Here is a 19,244-nt window from a genome sequence, read left to right as displayed (position 1 = left end):
TTATCTCAGAGATTCCTTATAAGGTAAATAAAGAACTCTTTTAGAATTCTGAAATTCTGCTAAGCACATAGTTCAATGAAGGAAATGAGGATCTTCAATTGCTATCTGCACTCCACATCCACTACAGTATCATTCAGAGCATCCAAGACAGGTGATAATTTCAGTGTCCAAATGAACATACCAACAGAATGTGATTCACAGAAACTGCAATATTATTTGGACTACCCCCTCCCCCAAGAAATCTTATTGTATAACAGCCCGGATGAACCTTGGAAGCCTTATGCTCAGTGAAAGAAGCTGGGCACAGACAGGTGATTGCTGCATGATCTGACATGTCTGAGCACCTAACGTGGTGGAAGTCACATGGAAGATGGAGAAGAGCAATGAAGAGAGGTGGAGGAAAAGGGAGGTGGAGATGTCAGCAGGCTGCACACAAGTCCCCTCACTCAGGGTCCTGGTGATGAGAGTATGATGGGGTGGGTGTCATTAACCTAAGTGTAATGTGTGCTTGAGGCCTGAAGAGTGAGTAGACTAAGACTTTTCACTACACATATCAGTAAAGTAATATCTCTCCTTGGTCATGGACAAAGAAAGGCGCAAAAATGCCCTATTCACAAACATCATGATTTTCTTTATTTTCCTTGTTTTAATTATGTATTTTATTAGTACATGATTGAAATACATAATGATTACCTTTCTCATGGGGATTTGGTGCATGTCCATAACCCATCTTCATCTCTTTTGTCCCTTTCCCTCCCATCCCTACCCCTTCCCTCCAATTTTTGTTCCCCTTCCCATTTGAAAAAGCTCTAATTACAGTTTAGTTCAGTTCTCTCTTTTTACAAATCCTTTTTCCCTTTCTTCTCTTCTGCTGTATCTCTTCTTCTTTCATTTGAAAAAGTTCTCCCTACTTATTTTCAATCCTTTATTTTCCTCTTTATTTATATTTTGGGTTTCTCACATAAGAAAAGCCATGTGATATTTAAAGTTGTGGGTTTGATTTAGTTCACCTAACATTATTCCAATAAGTAATGAAAAATGATCAACATTGCTGGCCATTAGAGAAATGCAAATTAAAATGACACTGAGATTTCATCTTACCCCAGAAATTATGGCTAGTCAAGAACTCAAATAATCACAAATGCTGGTGAGTCCCAGGAATAAAGGAACCTTTCTGCATCGATGGTGGGAATGTAAACTAGCACAACTGCTATGGAAATCAGTGTGTAGTGTCCTAAAAAAACTAAAACTAGAAATTCTATTATGATTTTCAATTGAGAAAATATTATGAATCTACACCAGAAGGAAAATTGCTTGAAATATCAAGCAGAGAGTTCTATAACCAAGAGCATAGTATATTATATCAAAATTGAAAATCTATTGTATATCTATGTATCAGCAAGGAAAATTTCAAAGGCAAAATAAAAACTAGTCAGACATTTAATAATAACACCAAAGAAGAATGTAATACTTAAGTTGCTATTTGCAGCATGTACATTACTTCTTTGCTGCATAGCACAAAATGCTGATAAAGGGTATTAAATGAAGAAGTGAATGCATGTGTCACACTGACAGGCTGCAAGCAAAAACACTGTAAAGAGGCCATTGCTCATTACATGGATCTACACATGCAGCAGCAGCACAATTTCCCATGAACACCATGGGGTCACACAAATCTACACAAAGTGACCATCATGCCTATATGGACAGTGTAATGAGACTAGTAAGAGATCAAGTAATTTTTTAGAAGAAAGAGTTTGGATTAATCATTGTGCCTAATTTGAAGACTAATATGAAATGCAGTGAATACGAGCTTAGAAATAATATTTTAAATTCTAGAAATATAAAGCCATAGATCTTGACAGTCTAGAAAGAATAACTGTTACAATAAATGCAGCATGGAGGGGTTGCAGGGAGGCCATGGGAATGGGAAAAAATAAGAACTAAGTGAGATTATGTAAAGGTGCAAATTTCCAATGATGAATGTAATTGTATTGTATACTTAAAATGTACCAATAAAATTAATAAAAAAATAAATGCAGCAGATGATCTGAGTCATGGAGCAGTACTGGGTTATTGAAAAAAGGGTTGTCTTCTCTCCAGGCACTTTGTGCTTTACAGTGAAGCAGCCAGCTCAGGACACACTCTTCCTCAGGTGTCCAGGACTTACATCACTTTACTCTGACATTTGTTGTTATTGCCCTGACCACACACTCGATGGTAAAAGGAAAATCAAAGTGTGTTCACTTCTACTTCTCTGAAAAAGAATGTAGAAATTAGCCACTTTCTCTATCAATGATCACACACTGGAATATACACATATCACATATATGTATCTCATTCAGCTGATCCTATTTTCTTGTTCCAGCTGGATGAACAGTAGATTGGAAATTGTAATCAGCAGACTGAAAGGCATATTCATTGATGTTATTTGGATGAGTGCTATCCCCATACTGCTAACTCCATCATAAAAATACATAAAACAAGAAAATATATAATAGTGATAAATTACAAAAACTAAACAAAAACTCAGAGCTAAAACTATTGCAATGTATCTAATAAGCCAGATGTTTTTCAAATATTTCAACCTGAGTATTTTCAGCTTGAAAATATTTAATTTAAAATGTAGTACATACATATTTGGACAACGTAGTGAGACTAGTAAGAATGCAAGTAACTTTTGGAGAGTTTGGATAAATCATTCTATCTAATTTAAAGACAAATTAAAAGTACAATATGTAACAGCTTAGTATTAATATTTTAAATTCTATGAGCCAGATATTATATATAACTTCTTGCATACACACACAGAGATAAGTCAGAATATACACAGTGTCTAAGAGTAATCACTATTTTTATGAAAGCTATTTCAGATACAAAGTAATGTGCCCAGAATTCCCTTGCATTTGATGGTGACCTGATAACACTTCCACAGCTACAGCACCCAGGACCCTGGAACTGTTCTCAAGAGCCTTCTCCAGGGCCTTCCCATGCTGACCCCTCCTGCTCCTGGTGGGGCTGGTGCAGCTGCAGGCTGAGTGTGCTGAGCAGTGCTCACATGTATGTGTCCCAGAGGGCAGGCATGGGCAGCATGGTCATCAGTGTGGACAGAGAGGTGGTGGAGCCCTGGATGTTGAGCCAGAGGAGACCTTCAGCTCTCCTGGCATGGGCTGTCCTGAGCAGACCCTGCTAGCCAGTCCTGCCACCCAATCCTCCTATCTTACCCTGCAGGGATCCTTGCCGGAGTCCACCAGGTCTGGACCTCAAGGCCACAGAAAGCCAGGCTGAACTCTTGTAGACCTGGCATCCCAGAGAAAGGGTCTGAGCAGCCCTGTCCTGTGTAAAGCACCCAGCCAGTGCACAGTTAGAGCAGGAGCTGGGTGGGTGAAACTCGGGCCTCTGACGCCCTCAGTGAGAAGGTGCTGGGAGCCAGGTGCTTTCTGTGCTGGGTCTGGGCCTGGAAGCAGGAACACCCTGAGGAGAACCAAGTATGGGTGGGTGCTGAGCTGTTCAGGTCTGCAGGTTCAGATGGGAGACAGGCAAGGGCCTGAGTGTGGGAGAGCAGCAGTGCTGAAAGAAAGTCTCAAAGTCAAGGCATTGGGATCTTCAGTCACACAAATTTCAACTGAATTCCAGAGGAAGGGATGAGGATTTGGGAGATGTGAAATATATAGGCATATTTGCATATTTTATAACAGGGTATCAATATTTGTCTAAAGCCTAAATAAAGTCACATATAAAAATATAGATTAAAATCTGTTTCATGAACTATAAAGACTGTAATATAAAACCTGAAGACAGACTGAAAAATGCCTAAGTAGCAAACACGAATTTCTTTCTTTTCAGCTGCTAAAAAGTGAGCCCAGGCCCCCCAGCCCCACCCCCACCCATGAACTCTGTTGACAAGAAGCACATGGCCCACCTGAGCACAAGATTGTGGTTGAAATGTTCCCAAAGGTGAGGTGTGTTAGGAAATTGAGCTGTTGTTCTTTCTACAGTAACATAAAGTTGAGCAGGGATGTGATTGCAGGGTGAAATGTGTGATTTATTCATCTCTCTGTTATTTTTTATGTTCGTGTTTGAAATTTTCCATTTTATATTTTGAAAAATTAGAAACATCATAACTTGAAAAATTGAAATACTGTGGCTCTCCCATTTGGCCTCATAATCCCTAACCATACTGCATGTGTTTGGGTCTTTATCACTCCATCCCTCCCTCTATCTATCACCTATCAGCAAACATTATTTGTATTTTTCATCAATATATCAATGTACAAACAAAAAAGGCCTACCTGGCTAGGTCATGAGCTGCATTAAGTGTGAGTAGGTGCTGTCCCCAGTGTGTGGTGGCAGGCACCAACAGAAAGGCAGCTGCGATATAAAGAAAAGGTGGCTGAACTTAAGAAGAAAAGAAATTCTGAACTGAGCAAAGAACAGAAAGAGAAATAAATGGAGCACAGGTAGACCTACGGGAACACTCAGGAACCTTTCTTAGAAAACCTGACAAGCGAGTATGACTTGGATCTCTTCCGCAGAGCACAAGCCCGGGCCTCAGAGGATTTGGAGCAGTTAAGGCTGCAAGGCCAAATTACAGAGGGGAGCAACATGATTAAAACAATCACCTTTGGCCACTATGAGCTCGATACTCGGTACCATTCTCTGGAGTATGCGCGGCTGGGACGTCTCTACATGTGTGAATTCTGTTTAAAATACATGAAGAGCCAAATGATACTCCACTGGTACCTGGCCAAGTGTGTGTGGAAACACTGGCCCGGAGACGAAAAATATCACAAAGGCTCCATCTCAGTGTTTGAAGTAGATGGCAAGAAAAACAAAATCTACTGCCAAAACCTGTGCCTGTTGGCCAAGCTATTTCTGGACCACAAGACATTATATTACGATGTAGAGCCCTTCCTGTTCTACATCATGACAGAAGCAGACAACACTGGCTGTCACCTGATTGGATATTTTTCCAAGGAAAGAATTCATTCCTCAACTACAACGTATCCTGTATCCTTACCATGCCTCAGTACATGAGACAGGGCTATGACAAGATGCTCATTGATTTCAGTTATTTACTTTCCAAAGTGGAGGAAAAAGTCAGCTCCCCAGAATGATCGATCTCAGATCTGGGGCTCATAAGCTATCACAGTTACTGGAAAGAAGTGCTCCTCTGCTACCTGCATAATTTCCAAGGCAAAGAGATTTCTATCAAAGAAATCAGCCAGGAGACTGCTGTGAACCCCGTGGACATTGTCAGCATTCTGCAAGCCCTTCAAATGCTCAAGTATTGGAAAGGAAAACACCTGGTTTTAAAGAGGCAGGACCTGATTGATGAGTGGATAGCCAAAGAGGCCAAATAGTCCAAAGCCAATAAAACCATGGATACAAGCTGCTTAAAATAGACCCCTCCCAAGGGCACTTAAAGTGGTCCATCACTCTGAGCCAGCTAACCCCAGCAGTAGGAATCCTTCCCTTAGGGATCTGTCTGTCATTTCTGTTGCTCTCTTGATTGGCAAGTGCAGTACCCTTTGGGAAGGCCAGTCCCCTCAGGTCTGTCCTGGCTCCACCCTCGTGATCACTGCAGATGCTGGTTCTGAGGAACTGTTGTCTCGGCCTCAGTGAGGTTGCCTGGATGGGACCTGCACCAGCCTGTGGTGCGGCTCCCTCGAAGCACTGACCCAAGGAGTTCTGTTCTGGTACTGTACCTGTCCAGTCACTGGTTCTGCCTCATGTCCTCTGCCCCATGAGGTGTGTCATGTCCTCTGAGCTTCGTTCTAGTGCTTCTTGCCACCTGGTCACCAGACCTCCAATGCGGTTGCCATGGCAGGACCTTTGCAGTTCCTCCTCCCACTCGTGTTTGGGGAGTGGTGGGGAAGGGGCAGCACCTGGGACCGTTCACCTCAGATTGCACCTTGCTTTCCCTTTTATGCCTCCCTTTCTGTCCTTACCTGGCTGACCAGAGCAAAGGACTGGTGAAGAGCCTCCTAGGCATTAGTCTCAGTCACAGTGAACAATCCATCTGAATCAGATGATGGTGAGAGGAATAAGGCAGTGATTCCATATGGATTGGTGCTCACCTGTGGGCAGTGGGCAGAGTCTTGGTGGAAGAGAATGGATGCTTCTTTTCACTTCACCAAAAAGTGCCCTGAAGTGAACATGCTCTTTTTGTCCCTTGGCCCCTTTAATTTTGCAGGTGCCAAAATACTTTCCAGCTCTCTTGATCGTGCTCCATGGTGACTGGTTAGCTCTGCTGCACAACCCTCCACTTGCACATCAGTCACACTGATTTTGCCCTGAGCCTCTGGGAGAAGTTGAGAGTGACCGGAAATGATTTCCACATTGCAACCTGTGACTCAGTGAGGCAGAGTGGCCGCAATGCCTAGGTTTGCTTCTCCAGCAGCGTCACCCCCTCCTGTAGATCTGAAGGACTTCCATCCCCCGAAGCTCCTCCTCCTCCCCTTCCTCTTTGGGATGCGCCACCGTCCCTCTCTCCTCTGATTTCCTACTTCGGTGTTGTCTGAGTACAGGAAGAGACGCTCCCTCTAATTTCTCCCATGCCCATTAAAACCTGCTATCTTGGGGGCAGCCTTTGATGTCTGACATGTCGCCCTCCCCACAATCCCAACTCTGGTCATTCGTGCCTTGCTCTAGTCATCTCTGTACACTGCTGATACTCACTGTGGGTTGCAGGGAGCTGGTTTTAAGCATGGTCCCTGGCGGCTCCCCTCCAGCGTCACTGTTCAACCTTATCCAAAAGCAACTTCACTGGGGGTTTTCTTAAGGGGTGAAGGCCTTCTACAGATGCCACATCCTTCCGCGTGTGTGGTAGAATGTGCTCTTCTATATCTACTCAATAAAACATGTTCTCTGCTCAGAAAAAAATATATATCAATGTATACTTGTTCATCGAGTTATAGGTACAATGGGCTTGTTTTTCCACACACTTTGAATCTAAACTATTCTCATGTTGGTTCTTTGTGTGGATGACACCTAGTCTTCACAAAATAAAAGTATGCCATCATGATTAAAATTCAGTTAAAGTTTATTGTTCTCCCATGAAAATATTTTATAAAAAACTTTAATGGTATAACCATATGTTGGAAGACTGATTACTATAATCACAGCAAAGTTAGCATAACACCAATTAAATATTACTCATTTATTTCCTTATTTACTTATTTATTTATTTTGGTGTTTGGAGAAGGATCTCACTACATAGCTCTAGTTGGCCTTGAACTCACTATGTAGCACAGACTGGCCTCAAACTCATGGCCATCCTCCTGCCTCAGCCTCTGGAGTGCTGAGTTTACAGGGATGCTCCACCATGCCTGCAGCACAAATTTATTCTATCCCTACAATTACTACAAAAAAATCTTCCTTTTACCTAACCCTAGATCATTAAAACCAACAAAAATGTCACTCCTGTGATTGACAATGATGGTTAAACTTACATGAAATTTATTGGCCAGTTGTCCCTCATTTGGATTTTTGAGCAAGAGAAGCATAATCCATGTGGAATTCTTCTTAGGATATTTCCTTAGGGAGGTAGGCATAATGTAAACTATATGTTAAAAACTGATGCGAGTTCCAGGTATAAGTGATGAGTTTGCTTTTATTGACTGCTGCAATCCATTGGTTGCATCATGTTCTGTATTTCTTGCTGAAAACTATTCTCAGTAATGTGATCTCTTTTTGTTCAAAGTAATATATTCTTTATTTTGATAGTAAGTAAAACAATTTTAATTCTTTTGGTTTTAATATCCATTTATGACTTTTGTTCAGGTGGTTAGTGTTATTTTTGAAGTAATGTTAACCTAATGTAACTGTTTTCTGAAAAGAAAAATAGTACTTTTAGAATAGACTATAGGTAAGAGTGTAAATCATAACAAATAAGTGTGCTCAAATTCTGGGCAATTTCCAATAGAAATTGATGTTAGACACACATTCCTTGTGCTCATTCCTACTACATATTTGAATACTTATAATAAGCATTGATTCCAGTAACCATACAAATCATGTGGGGAGATGACATTTTGTAGGAAATTTTCTAAATCACTACTCAATGAAGTTCTCCAGTGGTATTTCAGATTAAAGAGGCAGGCAATAGAAATTCTTCCTAAATAACACTTTATTCATTTGATATCATGTTTATTTTCCTAATTAGACCAGAAGTATATAAGATATAGATTAATTTGTATAAGAGATTGTGCACATAAATATAAGTCCCTTCACCATATTAAGAATTCTATTGATCAAGGCAATAAGTTTCATTGAGCAAGATTAATCAATTGCAAAATTTAGGCAAAATCTGTTACAATTTTTGATGTCTACTTGTTGATTATATAATGAGAAACAACATATTATGCATATTAATTAGATTATGACTTTCATATAATTTTTGCTTTTAAAAAATCAAGTTTTAAAATATGAGCCAAAATTAAAATAAACATTTATTATATAAATTAATATTTAATACTTAAATTACATTTTGTAATATTTATCCATATCTGTCCTGTTTTCAAAATAGTTATATGCTTAGGTGTAGATAAAAATTTAATAGTTCTCAATAATCATGAATATTGAAAACCTAACAACTGACATGACAATTGCTTTTTGTTCAACTAATTGTCAGTCATTAATCTTTCTTTAAAACTGGATGGTACACAATCACTTTGTCATTATTATCACCATTTCCTCTCTTATATGTCATGATTTGAAGACATTGTCCAAAAAGTTGATTTTCTCCAAGAGTAACCCCATCTGGCACCATATTCTTGGCAATTCTTTACATCTTAGAAGAAAAAAATGAAAGCAGAAAGGAACTTCATGTCATTGGTGAAAATAAATCATTATCTATCATATATGTCATTTATATTTTCACTGTGCAAACAAAGATTGTATGAATTCTCCAGAGTATATTAGAAGGGGTCTATAAAATGTACCTTTTCATTTTATTTTCAAGACAACTTTCATTTATGAATTCACTATCACATACATGCAATTTGAAAGAAAAATATTTACAGTGACAGAACAATTTCCAGACAACTGATGTTCAGAATTTCAATGAATTTCTTAAACATTGTGATTATGTGGACTGCTATGGCAAATCTATTGTTCAGATTTCAATAATATGATTTTGAACTTACAATGGCATTCTATTCTTATGTCTTTTCAGTAAATATTTGAAGAGATAACATACCATTTATACAATCCTTTGGCTCATTATACATTTATGAGTTATTATTTGTATAATTCCTAGTATTTGTAAAAGTTATGTATAAAGAGTATACCCATGTATATAATCTATAACCATAATCTATATGATAAATGAATATTTAACATAGTGTGAAACATGTCTAAGATACACCCCAATACATCATAGACAGGTTCTGCTTCCAAAGATGTTAGTCTTCCAAGAGATTATAAAAGTTACTCAGTGAAGTAACATGAGACACAATAAGCAAGTCCCTACAAGGATGTGAGAAAGCCACAATCAGCTGTCACTGAATGTTCAACCACAAACAACATGGAAAGCTAAAAATCATAATAAAGGAGATGAATTGTCAAGGATCCCTATAGTAATCACAGGGCACGCTCCACATGAATGTCAAAGGACAACTATTTCAAGAAATACTGCGAGTACAGTAGTTCAGGTTACTGAAATTTCTAAATAAATTTGGAGATGTTTTTCAAGAATTTCTCAGAAGCACAATGGATGGCTCCCTAACCTGTGTTCCCTGACTTCTTCCCTCCAGAAAGACACTGGTGGAGAGGAGAGGGACATCTACAATGTCACCATGGTGACTCAGCTCATCCTCAAAGGGCTCTCTGACCTCCCCAAGGTGTGCTACCCTCTCTTTGTGGCATTTTCCATCATCTACCAATCACCTTGGTGGGAAATGGGTCCATCCTCTTGGCCATCTGGATTGAGGCAAAGCTGCACACTGCCATGTACTACTTTCTGGCAAACTTGTCCCTCTTAGACATATTCTGCCCATCAACAGCTGTCCCCAACATTCCGCACAACCTCTTGACCTAGGACCACAGCATTTCCTTTTTTGGGTGTGCTCTGCAGCTGTATTTCCTTGTGGCTCTAGTTGTGACTGAAGTCTTTCTGCTGGCTGTCATGGCTTATTATTGGTATGTGGCCATCTGCTTCCCCCTTTGCTACTCTGTCATTGTAACCAAGATTAGATGTGCCCAGCTGTTGTCTGGGACCTGGGTAGCTGGGTTCCTGAATTCTGCCATCCACACAGTCTCTACATTCTGCAGGTCCAATCTGGTCAACCAGTACTATTGTGATATCCTACCACTGGTGGCCCTGTCTTGCTCATCCACCTATGTGACTGAAATGCTTGTTTAGTGGTGGGGGTATCAGTGGATTCATTTCCTTCTTGACCACCTTGATCTCCTATATCTATATCATCTCCACCATCATGAAGATCCAGTCTGCAGAAGGGAAGCACAAAGGCTTCTCCACTTGTGCCTCTCACCTTCTGGTGGTCTATCTGTTCTATGGCACTGCCATCTTCACCTACATCTGGCCCTCCTCCAACAGACACTCCCCTGCCATAGTCAGACTCATCTCCATGCTCTATGGGGTCATCATCTGATGCTCAACCCTTCATCTACAGCCTGAGGAACATTGAGGTGTAAAGAGCTCTCATGAGGGCTGTGTGTGGTAGAATGTGTTCACAGTAAGTGCAGTATTAAAATAGAATTGCTTAGTATTCTGTTTAGAACTACTTCTTAGGAAGAATTCTCAGGGGAAAAAAATTTCTCCCAACACCGAATAAGTATCAGGTGATGTTAGAAATGTATATCCACAAGTAGATATTATTCTAGTTAGACTTAAGTATGTATCTTTAAATCTATGTTTATTTTTTTCTTTGTATCTCTCCTACAGAATTATTCTGTGGTTTGTTGTTTTTGTTTTAACATGATTTTTAGGGGCAGGGGCTGTAGACAAGAAAGAAAGGGACACATTATGTCTTCTAGCTATTCCTGACTAGAAGTAGATAAAGACAAACAGTACTAGAGAAATTCCCCTGAGAAGCAGGGCAATATACTTATGCAGTATAACAGACAACCACTCACCCCCTTTCTAACTCTAAGCTAACCATGAATGAGGAACTCTCTTGTGAACACATGAACCACCTGAAACATAAAGCCCTGAAAGGTAGGTCAAGGACAAGTGAAGCAGTGACAGAAAGAATCTGTACATAGACCAGGAGAAGAAATGACTCAGGCAGAGATGCCTGGAAGCTGATGCAGTTATGCAAAGCTCCAGGTTGGGGAGGGATCTGACTTCACCCCTTACATAGAGCACAGAACAAAGGCCCACAGGCCCTCCACCTTCCTGGAGCTCCCTACCCTGATTTTTCCTCATCATGGTAGCTATCTATCTCCTCACCCTCCTTCTTTTTCCTTTTTACAAATACAGTGTTTTCCTTCCCTTTAACTTTGTCTCTCTAATTTGGGGGGGGGGCGGAGTTTACAATTCTGGTTGGCTGCTTGAATAAAAAAACAAAGTTTTGAATTATAATATTTTATTGTGTCCTCCATTAATATTGCTGTGAAAAGTAAGGAATTTACATTTTCATTCTGAAAGATTGATGATTTCAGTTTATGAAATGAGTTGAAAATATATTAACAAAGAAAAACATAAAAGTTTTATTACTTGTCTAAACACAGGAGTCATGTTCACACAGCATGAGATTCCAGAGGGCCAGACAGTTGGAACTTGCCCAGAAGTGGACAAAGACATGGACATGGGCTGCTCGTGGAGCACAGAGCTCAGGAGCAGAGGTTGAGTAGAAGACTTGCCCAGGCAGCAAGAATGGTCTTGTTATCCAGGTAACACTAACCAGGTAACAGCAGCTTGCAGCAATCTGTCTTTCCCATGTTGAACCCATTTCCTCTTCCTGGTAAAAGACCTTTCCTGAGAAGGAAATGGATATGAGCAATGGAAGCCTTATTAGGTCCTCTGGTGTAGGTTGTTCACTATGTAAATTCTAAATTGAAATGTAGACTCATTTTCCAAAAGAGACAGAGTTGGCCCAGTTGCCCCACCAGAGCTTGACAGGAGGCAGGAAGTCAGCCATGTATGAAACCTGGTCCTAAGTACAGTGTCAGTCTCCAGGTATCCAAGAGTCTTCTCTAACATTGCTCTGACACTTTTTCAATCAATTGCTATTGAATGTACTGTTGATGAAAATACACAAATTCAAAGTGAGATTCACTTCTATTGTGGTGAAGAGGAATGTAGAAATGGACCACTTTCCTATGTTATGATGACACATGGGAATATTATACACATCATACATGCTAGTATCTCATTAACCTGAAATGCATTTTCCCATTCCATCTGGATATGTGTAGAGTGGAGATTGTAACCAAAAGACTGAACAGCATGCATTTGGGTGACATTTAGATGAGGAGTGCTCTCTGCACCCTGTGAATCCCATCATAAACATCATTAAGAGAAAGCAGAGAGTAAATATTAGTGACAAATTAATGATGACAAAATAAATAATAATCCAGAACTAAAATAGTTTTGAATGCTGTAGGAACAAGCCTACAAGGTTATTCACAATCAGGGAACCAAGGAGAACAAAATATTAAAGACACAAAGATAATTTGGAAGAGGAGGTGCAGGCGACTCTTGGCTCTAGTGGACAAAAAGCCCCAAACTGATAAACTTCCTCACTTTCATTAGATTCTCCCAAAGAAGAAGCAATCAAGCATGTAATCCAGGGCTCAGGGAAAGTTCATCAGATTCTCATAATTTATGGACTATATCCAAATGTGTATTTTCTTTTAAACAGTCTTCAGCTACAGTTGTTTCTGTCCTTGAAACTAGTTGATGCAGGCATGAGAACAAACAGCCTGAGGTGGGGGATGCATTGCTATGCCCTCACTGGGCACCCCAAGGAAAGTTCAGCCCAGGCTTTGGTCTCACACCCAGTTTCCCACGGAATGTGTGCCAGGCAATCTTCAAATATTTGACCCTGGTTATCAATACATACAGTTTAAAATATTTAATTTTTAAACAGTATTTATGACCACACACACACACACACACACACACACACACAATTAGAACTCAGAATATATACAGGGTCTAAGCATAATCATTACTTTTATGAAAGCTAATTCAAGTGAAAAGGAATGTGCCCAGAATTGCCTTGCATTTGATGGTGGCCTGATAACACTTTTACAAGTACAGTACCCTAAATTTGGAACTTCTCTTAGGAGCCTTCTCCAGGGGCCTCTCTGTGCTGACCCCTCCTTCTCCTGGTGGGGCTGGTACAGATACAGTCTGAGTGTGCTGTCCAGTGCTCACATGTGTGTGTCCCCAAGGGCAGGTGTGGGCAGTATGGTCACCAGTGTGGAGGTTAGAGTCTATGGAGCCTTGGAGGTGGAGCCATTAGGACTTGGAGGCATAGAAGGCAAATGCAACCCCTATCTCTTCATTCATTCTGTAGCAGTTTGTGGGTTTGTCTGCACCACAGTAAAAATACTGCCCTCCACTGACATATGATGAGGAAGGGTAATGATAATTTCATTATACATCCACATACTGGCTGGGATTCTTCATTTAATCCATACCAACACAAACAACCTATCAATTCTTAAAAAATAAATGATGTGTGAAAACTGAAGACCCATTGGTGAATTTGTTAAAGTCTGATTCAAAGATTTTTTAGACTGAAATGTTGGTCATGAATGACTCTCTAACAACATCTATTTTTCCGCTGAGAAATACCAATTCACAGAGAGATGAAATCTTCTCATCATAGCACACTGACTAGCTAATGCCAACATTTTATTATTTACTATAACAAGTAATTTTCTGTAATAATAACGTGTGAATTTGGGATATAGTTGGCTATCCAGTGATGTATGAAACTTTTTTCAATGTTTCCATTTTTAATATAGTGCCACACACATAATTTAGTTCTTCTAAATTATATTGGAAATTCAATTAGTTTCGATGGTGTGGCTATGAATCCTGGTCAATTAGAAGCTGGAGACAATTTGGGCTCCTTGCAGGCTAGGATAACTTGGTCACCAAAACTCATTAGAATGTGACCCCCCCATGTGCCCTAGGTAAAGACTCGGCAGGCTCACAGGTATTTCAGAAGCAGGGTTGCATGCATGGTTCACACTGGGAGTCTCATTGAGAACTGAGTTTGCATTTATTCACTGAAGAAAAAAGCGGGAGCAAGGATCTCATCAAGTCTCTTAACAGCGTGTAGACACAAAATTCACGTTAGTGAACTTAGACTCATTACTTCACTGCTCAGGTAATTTTTTTAATTAAGTTTATTGGTACATTTTAGGTATATATAAGGATCACATCCGTCATAGGGATTTTGTATTCCTGCATGATATATCCTGATTTTTCTTTTCTCCCCTTTCCTTACCATCCCTTCAACCCTTTTTTCTCTCCTCATTTACAATAGCTTTGCTTCCATTGTTTCTTCTTTTCTCTTTTATTCTCCCTTGTCTGGAGCAATGCTACATAACTTTAGGGTAAAATCATTTGGTTAGACTAATTCTCTTGCCTACAGCCCAGCTATGGAATAACTCCACTTTGGCCTCCAGTCACAACTGAGACCTCAATGATCTGGTGATGCTGTCTGTGATTCTCCAGGACAAGAAACATCCTGGGAGCTGAAAACACCCTGGGAAGAACAAACATCTACTCAGTTCCTCATTGTTCTTGGACTGTTGCCATCTTGTTTACCCGGATGTACTGAACTCTCTGCAAGTCATTTGTTACATTTGTTTCTCCTGATGTACTGAATAAAAGGTGCGGTAAACTGGGGGCTTTTGTCTTTGCTACCCAGAGCAGCACTGATCAGACCCAAAGCTCAATTTCTTCTCAGTCTCATTTTTCTACCTTTCCTGTAATTCGCCTAGTTCTGCCATGGCTTGCAGGAGACTAGGACTTACTGCAGAGATTCTAGTAACGTCCCCTTTCCCTGTTCCCTACACTCCCTCCTTTCCCCAGTTCCATTTCCCATTTGAACAGTTTCTTCTTATTTCACAATATCTATTTTACATTTTAGTCCTTTCAGAGCTCAAGTAATTTTGTAGATATTAATATATGTATTTCTATTAACATTGCTAATGAACACATGGCAGGCAAACACCTGTGAAACGCTTTAAAATCTTAAACCCATGTACCTATTTGAACCCCATATGATGTATGTTTGCTTCCATGATAGACAGATTGCTCCAGATTTTAATTTGTTTTAGGTAATTTGTTCCTAGATGTCCTCTGAAAATCTGTGTTTCACATCTTTGTGGGTCAGGACAGAAGGCAGATACCATAATGATTGCAATTCACCTTGGAAGTAAATAGCAAGCCCAGAAATTAAACAATTCCTTGAGGTTGATTTAAAAGAGCAACTAAAAAATCTATAAGGAGTTAAAATGGGCATTTCACACAAACCAAATCACATAGGAAAATACAGTCTGTAAGTTATCAGAACAAAAGATGTGAGCTATCTAGTATTGTTATTATGGGAAGTTTATGATAGTAGCTAAATTTTATAAACTATTAAAAGTAATGGTGATCCTTGAATATATTGTTATATATGACCCATTTAATAATACATGGAAAATTAGCAGTTGCAATCATGCTGTTGTCTACATTTTAAATTGTAAACCAAATAATTTCAAAATAGGAGTGGGAAGAAGATGGAGAAGAAAGAAAAATCCATGGATTTACTCTACTGCATTGGATCCTAATGCTGGTGAAAAATATAAATGTAAGATAAATTCTGCAATTATTACACAGAATAAGAAGAGATGACAATGAGAAGGAGATTTTTTGTGCACCATCTCTGCTATTTTGATAGAGGAAATTTAAAATAGGCATGATGTAGTTTGCATCAGTGACCTACAGGATGTCAGTAGTACCAGTTTAAACAGTCACTACTGTTGTTAATAGCAATATTCTGTGCTCAAAGGATTTTCTCTTAATTTAGCAAAGCAAGGCTAAGAGAAGAAACCACATGTAATTGAAAGGATGATCAGAGAAATCCATTCATATAAAACATATTTTACTTGCCTTTTTTTTTTTTTTTTTTTTTGGTACCAGGGATTGAACTCAGGTCCTTGCTCTTTCAAGGCAGCCTATGGAACCACTGAACTAAATCCCCAGCTTTATATAAAACATATTTTAAAAAACTGGAGACCCAAATAATGTATGAAATCATCATCATTATGCACATAAAAGGCAGAAACTTTGTCAATGTTTGTGTAACTGTAAATTAATTACATATAAAATGTTAACAAATATGTAGATGCTAATATTTTCTACATTATAATATATCAATTTTGTTTTTCACCAGTAAAATTTAAATCTACTTAGGTTTTGATGTAAGTAAATTTAGTACTGAAAATAATCTCTGACCAGATTTTTTATGATTTTCAATGCTTTAACATGAGCACAGGTAAATAAATTCCAATAATTATATTAGAAGATTTTAGCACAAGCCATGAAAGCAAGTGGAGCCTGGGTCTGCAGAGAGCATCCACACCTATCACAGATTACACTCCATGCCTAGCAGAAGGGTGCATTTTGGAGGACTTCAAGCAGTTATTTTTGTTCATTTGTTTTGAGACAAAATACACTGACAAGCAGGTACCAGAACTGAATTGTCCATAAACAGCTAATAGGAAAATATAATTTTTACTCCCACATGAAATAACATCTTGCACAGATGATGATGAAAGGAAGGAAGGGCTCACACACAGTTCTGGAAGAGCTCTTAAAGTGAGAATGGGGCCACCTGACTGGCCTGGTGTCTTTAGATCAAAGTCATTGTCAAGGGCAGCTCAGGTTCATATATTAGTTCTGTTAGGGACAACTAAGGAGAGCATCAGCCACAGAAGGACCGTATCACAGTCATTTTCCACCCCAGGACCTAGAGAATGAGGAGCAGATGTGGGATTTGCAAACCCAGTGCCATTACAGACGCTCTCAGAGGCAATGTCCTAGAGAGCCACAGAAAACTAAAGCAGAGTCTAAGAGTCAACATGGCTGAGAGGAGGAGGAGGCTCACTGGACCTACTCAGAGAAAAATCAACTAAAACACAGGTAACTGGAAGAAAGGGAGGGACAAACATCATGATGCCCAAACCAATCTGAAATCAGAGACCAGTAGATCAAATCAAACACAACCCCGGATGTGATAAAACAGTGCACTAGCCCACAGGGCTGTCAGTGAATGGTCACATGGGAAAGTGCCCCAGAAACTGATGGACTGAAAAGGAGCAGCTCACTCAAGCCACACAGGCTAGATTTGGGAGAGAAGGCTCTGGTCCCTTTAGCCTCCTCCTCACAAAGGACACTGCTGCTGTCTCTGGCAAACACAGAGCCAGGGGCTCCAGCCCATGCCTTGTTTTCTTTACTTTTTTCAGTCATTTTCTTCAGTGTTGGGACCTCAGCATGGCTGAAAATGTGAGTTGTGACCAACAGCTTGAGAGGAAGACACAGAAGCAGGTGGGATTTTAGCAAGGGCAATTAATACCCTGGAGAGAAGATCCAAGGTCCAGCAGCACAGCCCCCACCAAGCAGGTCAGGACAGGATAGAGAAGTGCCAGTGGTGTGAAACAGGAGGCTGTGCAAAGACCATGTGACCCATGGCAGCCAACGTACCTGGGACTGAGAGCTGCCCTGTGTGCCACAGCAATAGGAAGGAGGCTTGGGTGGGCCAGAGAGGGACACCCAAAGCTGCTGGCTTCTACCAGCCAAGCTCACACAAGATCAAACTCTACCAGACTCGGTGGGGAGGCACAGCCTGGTTCTGGGACACTACCTGCCCTAGACACTACCACAGGACTGTGTACTCTCAAGGAATTTTGTCATTTTGATTATATTTCTTTCTTTGTTGGTTTTGTTTCCTCATTATTTGTTTTGTTTGTCTATTTTTTAGTTTCTACAGTTATGTGTACCTTGCTCTACTCATCCTCTTTCTTTCCTCAACTGTCTCTCTGTAGTCGACTGTATTTTCTTGTGAGTGTAAATCCTTTCTTGTCTTTCTAGTTCACACTGATATTCTTTTGCTCTATACTTCACACTTTCTCTCCTGCCCTATTCTCCAGTTTCCCAAACCTTGGCTGATTATCTGCTGTTCTCTAGTCTTGCCTCTACTACATCTCTCTTCATCTACCTCTCTGTTTTGCCCCCTATCCCTCTTAAATTTCCACCCTAGTGGATAAACTCACCCCACTAAGAGGAAACTCATTGGATACAAGATCCTGGTTTATGCTGTATTGTGTTATATAACTGTACATCTTGCTCCTGTGATTAAAGTTACCAAGTCAATAATTATAAGAGTTTTTCAGTTTCTAAGCTGTGCTTGATGGTACTGATATTGCTAATTGTATTTCATTCACCAGGATGTCCTACCTGTTGTAATGTTTTGTTCTGTCCTGTATCACAACATTGAGATTGTCTGGCATCATAACCACCACCATAACCAAGTATCTAAGGACTGGGTGCTGAGCCAGATAAATAGCAACTTCTGATCCTTAATAAATTGGGAAGATAGGAGCTTGGGACAGACACAAAGCCCAAGCATCCCATTTGCCCAAATGACCTCCCTGAGAAATAGACATTTCCTAGAGAAGGCTTGATACTAGTGATAACGCTATCTGCCATAAGAAATTCACAAGTGTGGGTACAGAAAACAAAATTAAAAAATGAGAAAACTAATGTGAAGGAGAAAATAATTAGGTGTCCAGATAGAACTAGAAAACACGCTTAAAAGTAGCCAATAAATGGAAGATTGTGCAAAGTGATTGTACTTTAAATACTGTATTGCTTAATTCTGTCATCCTATGAATGTAAAAATTTTAAAGATATCAGCATTTTGGGAAAGAAAGAAAAATAGAAATATGTATGTTCAATATACTTTATTTTATCCACTAACCTGATGTTCCTGGGTAGAAACCACTCTGTAGTTTTACCAGGTGTTCTGCATTCTGCTTGGAGCATCCTCTGCTCACTTTAACCTCTGATTCTGTAGAGACCATGGCAGGTGGGCAGTCATGGACAACCTCACCATCTCCACAAAATTCCTCCTCCTGGATGTCACAAGATCCCAGGAGCTCCATGTTCTGCAAGGTGTGCTGTTTTTAGTGATTTATCTGGGAGCACTAGCAGGGAATCTTGTGACTGTCACTGTCATCACAACAGACACACAACTGCACTCTCCCAT

General features: G+C 39.9%; 2 pseudogenes; both read left to right on the top strand.

Annotated features, from left to right (window-relative positions):
• Nucleotides 1-4,384: 4,384 nt before the first annotated feature.
• LOC101725222 (histone acetyltransferase KAT7 pseudogene) lies at nt 4,385-5,436 on the top strand (annotated as a pseudogene).
• A 942-nt stretch (nt 5,437-6,378) lies between these two features.
• LOC106009082 (olfactory receptor 5V1-like) lies at nt 6,379-10,659 on the top strand (annotated as a pseudogene).
• The last annotated feature ends 8,585 nt before the right edge of the window (nt 10,660-19,244 follow it).

This window comes from Heterocephalus glaber, unplaced genomic scaffold (assembly GCF_053883595.1).
Source record: "Heterocephalus glaber isolate CG9 unplaced genomic scaffold, H.glaber_assembly_v1.0 deba00001532, whole genome shotgun sequence".
NCBI lineage: Eukaryota > Metazoa > Chordata > Mammalia > Rodentia > Bathyergidae > Heterocephalus > Heterocephalus glaber.
This window is presented reverse-complemented; position numbering and strand designations above follow the sequence as displayed.